We start from the raw sequence: 12,270 nt of genomic DNA, 5'->3' as shown, positions 1-12,270 counted from the left end.
ATACACACACTTTTTTAGAGGAGAAATATAAGTTTAATTTTGCTTGTATAAATAGGTAACTTATGAGGTAGAAAATGGGGCTTTATGGCAGTCTTCTGTTTCTACTGATGAAGATGGCAATTGAGAAAATTTTCCTAATTGTGAGCAAAACATTTGAATGGTTATTTATTTAAATGTACAACCAGTAGGCTTACCTTGCCCTGGAACTAGGTTTAATGAACATTTCTCTCTCTTTATGTAGCTAAGCAGAAGCTATGGTCCTGTCTTCATGGTGTGCTGAGCTCAGAGGAAGACGTGAAATGATTTGCATAAGGAGATTCATTGACAAGAAAACTGCTAGAGTCCAAACTTGAGGCCCAGGACTGGAAATGAAACAAAGGGCCCCCCAACAGGAGCTCTCCATGGGTGAGTCTGGGCTACAGCCAAGAGTGCAGCACATGCGCCTTGAGTGGGCTGGGGGCCCTGCTTCAATCTGTGGCTGTGGCTGGCTAGTGCAGCAGGCATAGCCACCCCAGCAGCCCGGGGAACTTTAGCAGAAAAGGCTAAGCATGTGCTTTTGAGCTGCCCAAGTTATAAGCTTGGGATCCGAGGATGCAGTATTGCTGTGGATGTGCAGGATCTTTATAGAGATTATTGCCGCAGCTGTAGACAAGTATCCCTGTGTTTTTATGCAACCAGTGAGATATATGAGAATAGCAGTGGATGAGTAGAGGCTGTGGAATTTATGTGAATAGCGGTGGGTGAGTAGAGGCTGTGGAATATATGAGATAGCGGTGGATGAGTCGAGGCTGTGGGATGATCGTGTTTTTCTTCGTATATTTGTGGAAGCAGGATGGATCCCTTCAAACTGAGCGAGCCCCCGGTGTTCTTCCACATTTAGGCATGGTGGGGGATTCAGTGGGGAGAGACTAGATTTCTTAAAGTTGCTCAAGCCAGAAATCTTGGATTTCTGCTTTCCCTTCTCCTATTTCCAATCTATCAATCAGCCCTAATGATTCTACCTGTAAAATCTAAATGAATTCATCTGCTTTTCTTTAATTCTGCTTCTGTGATGCTAGATAGATCACTGGCATTGCTTTCCCAGTTTACTCACCTCCTGACGGCTGTTTCAGCTCTCTTCCCTGTTTTATTTATTCTTTATACAGAGTTAACTTTTAAAAATATAAATCAACCTTGTCATTCCCTTCCTAAAACGCACCAGTGACTTAACATCCTGCTCAGTATAAAACCAAATCTCCTTACACTGGCCTACAAGCCCCTAATGGCCTGACCCCCTCCAGTCCCTTCTCTTCCCACTCTTCCCTTTGCCCTCTGCACTGGAGCCACATGACTTTCTGTTTCAGGAACAGGAAAGTTCATTCCTGCCTCAGGGCCTGGGCACCAGCTGTTCCCTTTGCCTGCACTGCACTTCTCCTGGCTCCTCAGCTTCCACGTCACGGCATCAGAGAGGCCTTTCTTAGACACGCAACTTAAGGTAGCCCCCTCTCCCATCATTCTGATATTTTCAAGTTAACATTTACAACCACCTAATATTTTCTTAATTATTTTTATCTACCTACCTATCTTTCTATCATCTCTCTAATCTAAGCTAGCTACCAGTTTATGGTATAGTTTGTGGAGGCAGGGAGGGAGTGTTGACAGATGAGTGAATAACTGAATGAGTGGCTAGCTATGAATTAATTCATTTAGTATTTCTTCCAGTATTAGACTGTAAGTTCCATGGGAGTGGGGATTTTGAACGGATCTGCAGCTGCCAGAACGATGCTCAGTGCATAGTAGTCATTCAATAAATATTTGTTGAATGAATGAAACAGCTGAAGTGAGTAACTGAAAAAAAATAAAGGGGATAGACTCACCTTTATTCCCTGAGGGTATGAAATTCATCTCACCTGTCACACATAGTTAAAATGTTTTAGTGTTTCCCAGGAGGTGAGTAATGTGCAAAGTGCTTTTGCAGTGCCTCATTTAATACTTACAACAACTTTCTGAGTTACATACTATGTTATTTCCATTTTATAGATGGAGAAACTGAGGCTTAGAGAGATTAAGTAACTGCTATTTAAGTCAAAGAGCAGTATCTCCAGTCACTTGATGCTATCTAGTTATCTGTTAATATGGTTTCATTCCAGTAGTTTATTGAAGTTATAATTTTTTAAATAAGATTTTATACATCTTATAACAGTAGAAATAATCATAATAATAGCAACAATAAATGGTAACAAGCATCCTTTCTTGCTTTTTTCCTGTTCTGTGGGGAAGTGCTACCTTTTGGCAGAAACAGTTATCAGCAAAGGACCAGGTTATAAATGATCAAATATGGAAACAAGGCTCTGTCTGCTCCGTTACAGATTGTTTTTTCAGCTTGCAGGAAAGGAAGAAATAGAGTGAAATAATCTCAAATTAAAGGGTATGTGAAAGAGACCTAAAATAATTAGCAATCTCTTCCTCTCATGTAGGAAAAACACTCTGTATTTTGGGTTTTTTTTTTTATTTTGGAATATCTGGGCCCCTTTTGGAGGCAGAGTTTGCTTTTCCTAACTCTGTAAGGTGCCCGGCTCCCAAGAGCAGACTGCTTTGGAAGGTAGCCCCACCGCCAACTTTCAGTAGGCCTTGCGTTTGTCTCCTTGTGTCCATCCCACTGTTTCATGACAGACATATGGAGTTGATTCTAAACGACCTGCTAAGCTTGGGTGTGATGCTTTCAGACATGAAAGCTTGATTAATGGCAAATGTTAATTGAAGCAGTGAATTATTAAAGTGTTTTTCCATAAATGATAAATGCTGCTGCTGGCTCTTTTGCCTCTTGTGACATCATGAAACTTTCCAAGAAGTTGCTAGCTTTGTTCAGGGAAAATGGGAAGAGGTGTCTGCATTTGATGGCATTCGTGGTAACCTGTTTACGCTCTGTGGCCAGGCTTCACTGGGGATGACACCACCTCTTCTCCTGGAACCCCACATAATCTCAACCAAACAAGGAAATCATCTTTCCCTTAAATGCAGAACTCTATCCAAATGGTCTCATCCAGCTTCCTAGCTTCGGTGCCCATCAATAGCTGATGACTCCCATTCTTTACCTGAGACTCAGATTTCCCCCTGAGCTCCAGACTTATAAACACAGTTATTATTTGACAACTCCACCTGATCCCCCATGGGATCTCAAACTCATATTTATTCATTTAACAAATAATTATCTAGTACCTACTGTATGTCCCCAGCGCCACTTTGTTCTAAGCACTGGGGAAACAGTAATGAACAAAATAGATATAGCTCCTTGTGGAACTTACATTGTAGTGGGGAGGGGAGGAGACAAATAAACTAAGGCAACAAAAGGGGAGCAGGGAGTGCTGAGCATTGGAGGTGGTGGTAGCAGGGGTAGAGGTTTTTATAAAGTGCTCAGGCAATGTCCCATTAGATGATATTTGGGCAGAGACTTAGAAGAAATTCTAGACGGAGCTAAGATTTAAATATAACAAATGAAACTATAACATATTCCAAATTGTCTTTCCTTTCAAATTTTTCCCCTTGTCCTGCATTCACAATCCCCAGGAATGTTGCGTACAATCACTAGAGTCACATACATGGGGTTGTCTTCCTCCCCAACCTCTATTTTATAGACGAAATCATCCTCTCACCCATTCTGGATTCCTGGAACTTACACCTTCACAGAGACATCAGGTAGAATCTTCAGCCACCTTTCACTGGCTCCTCCCATGGGAGAAGGAAGGATGGATCAAATAGACCAGATGGAGAGAGTCTCTCATCTATTCGTCCAGTTTCTTTAGTGCTCTCTGACAGCATTTCTCAATTTAATGTTCATAGGAGTGAGTTAGAGAATCTTATGCAAATGCAAACTCTGATCCAGCAGGTCTTTGCCATAGACCTGAGGTTCTGCATTTCTGTTAAACTCTCAGGTAATGCTGTTGCCGTTGGTCTGTGGACCATGCTCTAACGGTCTACCAGAGTCCATAAGGGTGTGAGAAGGCTTCAGTCCTTCTTGCTAAGTACTTTTTCAGCAGCTCCAACTCTCCTCATGTGTAGGATCCAATATATGGTTTTGAGAGCAAGTATTAGAAAGCCCATTTTCACTCTAAATCCAAGCCAAATACTCCAATCCAGATTTATCAGATTAAAGCCTTTTGGTTGATTTCTATTTGACACCTATTACTCTGTTCAGAAGTCAGGAGAGAGAGAGAGAGAAGGTTTTGTTTGTTGTTATCATTTCCATTTTATAGATGAGGAAATAGAGGCTTAATATAGTTGAACGACTGATTTAAAGCCAAACAGGGAGGAAGCGCAGACTGGGATTTGAAGCCTATCGATTTGACCCTAGCATTTACCGTCTTACCTGCTGTTTTATACCGCCGCCAGTGAAACTGCCCTGCCCCAGGGGATCTGGTCCCTCTCTACCGTGTGGTTGCTGTCTCCGTCCCCTGCTTTGTATACCTACACACTAGTCACAGTTTCCTTACCCATTTTTGCTTCTTGGCCATCTTCTTACCTATCAATATGCAGATCAATGTCTAACTCCGTTATGAAGCTTTTCTTTGATGCTTCAGCAGGAAATAATCCCTTCCTATTTGTCCCTCGGTTTACTGTGCACAGAATTCCATCATTTCCCTTGCAATAGTTATTTCATTTATTTGTTACACGACAATTTCCTCTGCTATTTTGAAAGATTGGAATAGTGTTTGATTCATCTTTTCTTCCCAGCACGCTGCTCAGAGCTTACACTTATAAAAAGCTACATATATATTGAATGAATGTTTAATGCTTACGTTGGAACTTAGTGTCTGAATGGTTCTGTGCTTAGTCTTCCTTTTTCTTTCTCCTCTTTATTCCCTTGCATTTTGTTTGAAGTGTTTGATTTCTTCTTTACTGTATGGGCAGAAATAGGGAGGGCAGGAGCAATGCCTTTTTATGTTAGGGACCTGCTCAGCATTTGGTGAGGGACCTTGCACAAACTTGTCGTAGAATGAAAGCTTGATAATAAAGTATTTTTGTATCCTAAGAAGAGCAGAATACAACTTTAAGTCAAAGTGAAAAGAACCAGCTCTTCCATTAACAGGTATATGATCGTGAGCTAGTTACCTAAATTATATGAACTTTACTGTCCTCATCTGTAAGATGGTGGTGTTGACATCTATATCACAGAGTTATTGAAGGATCAGATGAAATAATACATCTTAAAGAATAGCAGGGGCTCAATAACTGTCAATCTCCCAGCTTCCTCTTGTCTGTTTTTGCTGCCAACATGAGGTTTAGACCCTCATCAGACTTGTTTCTTTCTACTTCCTGTCTCTCCCTCTTTTGTCCGTTTTACATATGCTACCATGGCCCTCTCCCTAAACACAATATTTATCCTGACCCTCTTCTGCTCTAAGATTCAATCGCCAACAAGATAAAATTCAAGCAGCCTTATTCCAAGGTGCCCCTTCAGCCTTCCACTGTGCGCCGGCATCAGCTCCAGTTCCAGGCGAAGCAGGCAGCCACTACTTCTTTGAACATATGCAGTTTTACTTTTTTATCCCTTTCTTTGAACATATGCAGTTTTACTTTTTTATCCCTGGGCCATTTCTCCTATTTTTCCATCTACTAATTATGCCCAACTATTACTTAAGAATCCAAATCTTATCCTTAAAACATAGTGCTGGTCTTAACTTCTTAATTACCAGATGTAATGCGTGCTTGCTCTCTGACTTGTGTATCCCAGTTAAGGTAATTAGTTTTGCGTTTCCTTGTTGGAATGGTACTTCTTCTATTGTTTGAAAAGGCGCTTTTAATCTCGCCTCACCATTTTTCCTCTTCTACCAGATGTTAAAATCCTTGGGAGCAGGCACTGTCTTGTATCCCACAAATCTTGGTATTCCAACCACTGCCTAACATGCAACCTAATGTTTATCCAACACCGTGTGGAGCAGTTTACTCTGTTCCAGGCACTCAGTACATGAAAATAAATATCAAGACAAGGCATATAAAGATTTCTCAACCTAATTATGGAAACAGACAGTACATAGGTGGAATACAGTGGATGCAGCAGATAAAAATATCCATGGATTCTTTGTAACTCCTTTCATCAGAAGGTGAGGTCTATGCTCTTGTCCCTTGAATCTGGGTGTTCTTATGATATGCTTTTCCAAAATAATGCAGCAGAGCTGACATCATGTGAGTTTTTGCAGCATGTGCTCTCATTCTCTTAGGAGATTGCAATGATAAGAACAAGTCAAGGGCAGACTCATTGAGGATGAGGGGCCATGCAGAGAGAGGGAGGCCCAGCCTTCCCGGCCATGTCTCCATGAGTGAATCCAGACAACCATCTAGAGCAGAGATGAGCTGTCCCAGCTGAAAACCCAAATTGCTGACCCAGTGAACCATGAGAAATAAATGATTGTTATTTTAAGCAGCTGAGGTTTGGGGATTTTTTTTTTTTTTAGGAACCAGAAACTGATACAGTGGAATAAGTGCTGTTATAGATTGATATAATAAAGCCCAGCCTATTAGGGGCAGAGGCCAGGCAGGGAAAATCTTCTAGAAGTGACATTTGACCTTAACATTTCATGTACAGAAGTTTCCAGAATTAATAGTTGTAGGGGGAACATCTGGTAGGTGTTTAGCAAAGTTATATTGCTTTAATTATCTAATATACATTAAATAAAACCTAAGAAAAATTATGATTGTATCATTACCTCACATTTAACAAAGAGGTAAGTTATCAGACCAGTATATGGGGAAAAAATTATTAGGCCATTTACTGTTATGAAACAGCTAACACTGACTGAAATATAGTGTTCTTAAGGCAAAAACAAGACAAAAATTCAAAACATGTATAATAAATGGAACAGGTGGTGGAATTAGCAGGTGGGAAAAGGGAAGAATATTAAAGAACTGGGTTTCAGGAGAGCTTCATTTAAGAGGAAGGGTAGGGAGTAAATTGTAAAGGATAGGGAATGCCTAAAACTCAGAGAAAATCAGGTTCCATTCAAAATAGAACTAAGAGGAGAGGGCGTTCCAGAAGGAAAAATGGCGAGAGCAAAACAACATGGAGGCAAGCAATGGCCCATCTGGAGAATGAGTGGACACTTGGAAGTAGTAATGGTAATGGGTGGGGGGTGGTTTCGGAAAGGTATATGGACCTTATAGTAGTGGATCTTTAATGCTGGAGTAAGGATGTTTTATTTTATTTTGTGGCAATGAGAGCTGTTGAAGATTTTTAGTAAGACCACAACGTTATCGGGGTTCTATGAAAAATCATCCTGTGTGAAACTGTTCTACCTAATGGCAAAACTAAGATTTTTCTCCTGAAGCCCAGAGGCAATTCTCCTAATATCCAGTTTGCTTTATATCCCCAAACTTTTGTGATCAATCCGAGTTTAGGAAAATACTGGGAAAATCTCCAAATATGTAGATCTGGGGTTTGGGCATATTACAATATAGAAAGTGGTTAATAAGCACACACTTCTCATTGGAGAAGCAACTGACTTAGGTATAAAAGATCTAAGTTCCCATTGCTCTCCTGGTCCATACTCCAGCTTTTCAGGCTCACCTACTTGCTTCTCAGTATAAGCAAAGTGTGTCAATTCAGTAACAGGCCCACTAATGCCCCATGTTTTCCATGGATCTTAGTAGCAAAACAATAGGAGATGGTAAGGAATTATTCTTTACTCCCCAAATAACTATTGATACTCCTTCTTGGCTAAACATCTGGGATTAGAAAAGTCAAATAAGACATTGTTGCTCCCCCTTACGAGCTATTAATGAAAGCAGATACCTCAAAATGCAGCCTTCACGGTTCTGTGGTAGGTGATGTGAATTGACCTACTCAGCTTCAGTTTTCTTCCTTCTGGTGAGCCTTGCTGTTTGCAAAGACTGGAAAGCTAAAAACTTTTATTTCCTGGACTCCCTTTCAGCTAGGGTTCTGGATAGATTAGGTTCACCAGTTTGATGCATTGGAAGGGCAAATTCCTGCCCCTTTGGTTATTTTCTGTTGGCAAGCAAGGTCCTGGGGGACTGTGGTTATTCTGCTGCAGCATGCAAAGGCCCATTTACCAACTTTGTGGCAGGCAAGAGACAGTTTCAGTTGAAGTACTGGCAACTTTCCAACTCTGATTTTCTGATCCCTGGATCATTGGTATGGTGTGTGCTCTTGTACTCAGTTCTGTGGCGCTCTGAGAGTCAGTTTCAGAGCACCATGCAGCCCTAGCCTAGAACCCTTACAACAGTGCGTGAGCATCTAATTTCCTGTATTAAATCTCCTGCTTAAAGTACTTTGTGTGGTTTCTGTTCCATGCACTGACTATTTACACATGGTATAAAAGGTGTATAAACAAAGCAATTAAGAATACAGCCAAGTGCATGACTAATTCTGCTTGGGAGATTTGGAGAAGTTTCCATGGAGGAAGTGATAATATTATGTATCTTGAAGGATGACTAGTAATTATTATTCAATAGGCAGCTAAGGGGTGGAAGGGGCAATCTAGGCATTGAACAGAACTTGTGCAGAAGCACAAAGGTGTCAAAGATAATAGTGTTCAGGGAATAATAAGTATACTACTGAATATCTACTGCCATTGCTAGCCCATCTTTTAGTACATTCTTTTAATAATACAGTTACACCTCAGTTAATGTTTCCCCATAGAGTGCCAGTTCTTTACAGTGCTTTTCACGTCACAAATATATATATTAGTATATGTCTTTCTCATGTCTAGTCAACCAGTATAGTAGAGAGGGTCAGGGAGCAGGTTAGTAAAGTGAGTAGGGTATGGACTTGGGAGTCAGACTGCCTTGATGTTGACCACTCTCTCCATTTTCTTCTCCATAAATATAGAGACAATAATAGTACCTTCTCACTATAGAATTGTTTTGAGGACTAGAATTAGCACATGTGAAATGCCCAGAACATAGTAGACATGCAGAAAGTCCTCAATAAATGTTAGTATGGTAATTCATTATTCTTAGGGTTGTGCTGTCTCAGCCAGTGAGTGCTGGTGTGCTAGCCTGTACTCTTTGCAGTTGAAATGACCTGAAACATAAATCTGTTTATTTGCTGCCCTGTGGTATTTCTTTATACTGTTATTAACTTGTTTTGAGAACTATTTTGGCATTTTCTGGCTATTAAAAGATATGCCAAGAGAGTACTTGTAGTACCAAAAAGTTGCCAAGAAAGATTTTCATGCTGGATGTTAAAATGCAAAGTTTATGGTGGTTCAGGGCATTCGATGTAATGGGCAAGGCAACAGAAGATAAATATCAATAGAAATTGGTGGAAATCCTTTGACATTGCAAAGGGTATGTTCTGTTGACATTACAACAGAACAACAGTTGTTTGACAGATCCTGAAAGGAAGTATGGAAGTGGTACAGAGATTCTGCTAAAACATCTCTGAAACTTTTTTAAGTTAACACTCTCACTTCCAAGGAAATATTCCCTACATTAAAAAGGCTATACCAGGGCTTCCTTGGTGGCGCAGTAGTTGGGAATCTGCCTGCCAATGCAGGGGACACGGGTTCGAGCCCTGGCCTGGGAAGATCCCACATGCCCGGAGCAACTAAGCCCGTGCACCACAACTACTGAGCCTGCGCACCAGAGCCCGCGAGCCACAGCTACAGAAGCCCGTGTGCCTCAGTAGAGCCCGTGCTCCGCAACAAAAGAAGCCACCGCAATGAGAAGCCCGTGCGCCACGACGAAGAGTAGCCCCCACTAGCTGCAACTAGAGAAAAGCCCGCGCGCAATAACAAAGACCGAACGCAGCCAAAAATAAATAAATAAATATTTTTTTAAAAGGCTATACCTATATCTTCTTTTTAAATCTATGCTATGTATTTGTATTGTCCTCTTTCATCCTCTTTGGTATTTCTTGAGATCTTCGGGACTTCACTTTTTGTTGTCTATTTCATAGACTTTCCTGCCTACGCTCAGAAAAACTTCAACTGACAAGTTTCAGCTCTATCCAGTGGCAGTTTAATAAAACTACAACATGGGCCCCTGTTGTCCAGCAATTTTGACCTTCTCTTTACATTAGGAACCTCTACACTAGGAAAGACCATAAGTCTCCCCTCCCATATCCCCCATAGAGTACTGCTCTACTCTAGGGAACTTGATATCTTGTTTTCATACCCCATCCTTGGATTTGCTTCATCACACTACACTTTTTAAAAGTTTTGCAATCTTTTCCTAATCTAAAATAAAACTCTTCTCTTTCTTGTTATTATTAATACAATTATTTCTTCACATTCTTTCTTTTAACCAACATTTACTAAATAATCTACTATGGGGCTTCCCTGGTGGCACAGTGGTTGAGAGTCCGCCTGCCGATGCAGGGGACGCGGGTTTGTGCCCCGTTCTGGGAAGATCCCACATGCCGCGGAGCAGCTAGGCCCATGAGCCATGGCCGCTGAGCCTGTGCGTCCGGAGCCTGTGCTCCACAACGGGAGAGGCCACAACAGTGAGAGGCCCGCGTACCACAAAAAAAAAAAAAAAAAAAAAATCTATTATTTATGTTCTAGGCTTTGGGGATTCAGAACAGAAAGATGCCATCCCTGTTCCCAGGAAACATTCAGTGTGATGGAAGAGACAAAGTAGTAAGACTTACAACAGCAGGTGATTCAAACTGTGACATAAGCAGCTTCAGAATTCTGGGACACAGAACCAAGACTTCCTTGAGGAGAAAAACTAGAATTCAATATTGGAAGACATCTAGAGATGGCAGAGATTTTGGTTTTCTGGTTTTTGATGGTTTATTTATTTTTAACAGCTTTCTTGAAATATAATTCACATCTCATACAATTCACCCATTTAAAGCATGCAGTTCAGTGGCTTTTATAGTGTTCACAGATGTGTGAATCTTTTACTACATTCAATTTTAGAATATTTCATTACCCCCAAAAGAAATTCCATACCCCTTAGTCATCATGCCAACCACCCCCTGCCCACCTCTTCCCTAGTCATAGGCAACCACTAATCTACTCTCTGTCTCTCTATATTTGCCTGTTTCTGAACATCTCATAAAATGGAATCATATAATATATGGTACTTTGTGACTTCCTTCTTTCACAGAGTGTAAAGTTTTCAAGATTTATCTATGCTGTAGCATGTATCAGTATTTCATTTCTTATTATTGCCAAATAATAATCTATTGCATGTACACTACATTTTATTTATTTATTCACAATTCTATGGACATCTGAGTTGTTTCCACTTTTTGGCCACTATAAATAATGCTCCTGTGAGTATTTATGTATGAGTTTTTGTGTAGACGCATGTTTTCTGTTCTTTGGGGTATATACCTAGGAGTAGAATTGCAAATCGTATGAAAAACTCTATGCTTAACTGTTTATGGAGCTGCCAAACTGTGTTTTTAAATGGCTGCATCATTTTACATTTTGACCAGCAGGGTATGAGGTCCTAAATTCTTCACACCCTTGCCACATTGTTATTGTCTGTCTTTTCATTATAGCCATGCTGGTGGGTATGAAGTGGTAACTCATTGTGGTAGAAACTTTGTTTTACTTAACTTGATATTCATAATAACACAGTGCCTGACACATAGTGGGTACTTTAAATTTTAGAACTGAGGAAGAAGAAAAAGACATATGTTGGCAGAAGGAACAGAAAATTCAAAGGTACAGGATCAAGAGAAAATAGGTTGTATTTTGTGAATTGTTAGCAACTCAGTATGTTGAAGCATAGACTTTATTTGGAGAAGTTGCAGGAAATAAAATTGAAGAATGCCATCATGTACCAGGCAATTATTTTTGTACTACGATTAAGCAATGAGCAAATAGTTGAAGTCTCTGCCCATGAGGAAGACAGAAGATAAAAGTATTATAAAATAAGCAAATCAGAATATTTCAGAAATTAAATTCTTTGAAGAAAATTACATAGCCTGACATGATGGAGAGTAACCTAGGAAGGAGTAAGTCTGCAGTAGCTTGAGTGAAAAAGAATTGACATTTAAGCAGAGAACTGAAAAATAAAACAAGAAAACAAATACAACAAAGCAGAAACAGACTCACAGATACAGAGAACAAACTAGTGGTTACCAGATGGAGACGGGTGGGAGGAGGGGCAAAATAGTGAAGGGGATTAAGAGGTACAAACTACTAGATATAGAATAAATGTTACAAGGATGTAATGTACCGCACAAGGAATATAGTGAATATTTTATAACATTATATGGAGTGTAACCTATAAAAATATTGAATTACTATGTCATACACCTGAAACTAATATAATATTACAAGTCAACTAACTATACTTCAGTAAAGACAACAACAG

General features: G+C 40.2%; 1 long non-coding RNA gene across 1 annotated transcript in view; it reads left to right on the top strand.

Annotated features, from left to right (window-relative positions):
* The window catches only part of LOC113625051 (uncharacterized), a 129,204-nt gene that overhangs the window by 49,326 nt on the left and 67,608 nt on the right, over nt 1-12,270 (top strand). Inside the window, exon 3 of the long non-coding RNA XR_003434549.1 lies at nt 242-405. This is a non-coding gene — a long non-coding RNA (uncharacterized LOC113625051). The remainder of the gene's footprint in view (nt 1-241; nt 406-12,270) is intronic.

Source organism: Aethalodelphis obliquidens, unplaced genomic scaffold, assembly GCF_003676395.1.
Source record: "Aethalodelphis obliquidens isolate GAN/ISIS:26980383/991018 unplaced genomic scaffold, ASM367639v1 scaffold14, whole genome shotgun sequence".
Taxonomy (NCBI): Eukaryota; Metazoa; Chordata; class Mammalia; order Artiodactyla; family Delphinidae; genus Aethalodelphis; species Aethalodelphis obliquidens.
This window is presented reverse-complemented; position numbering and strand designations above follow the sequence as displayed.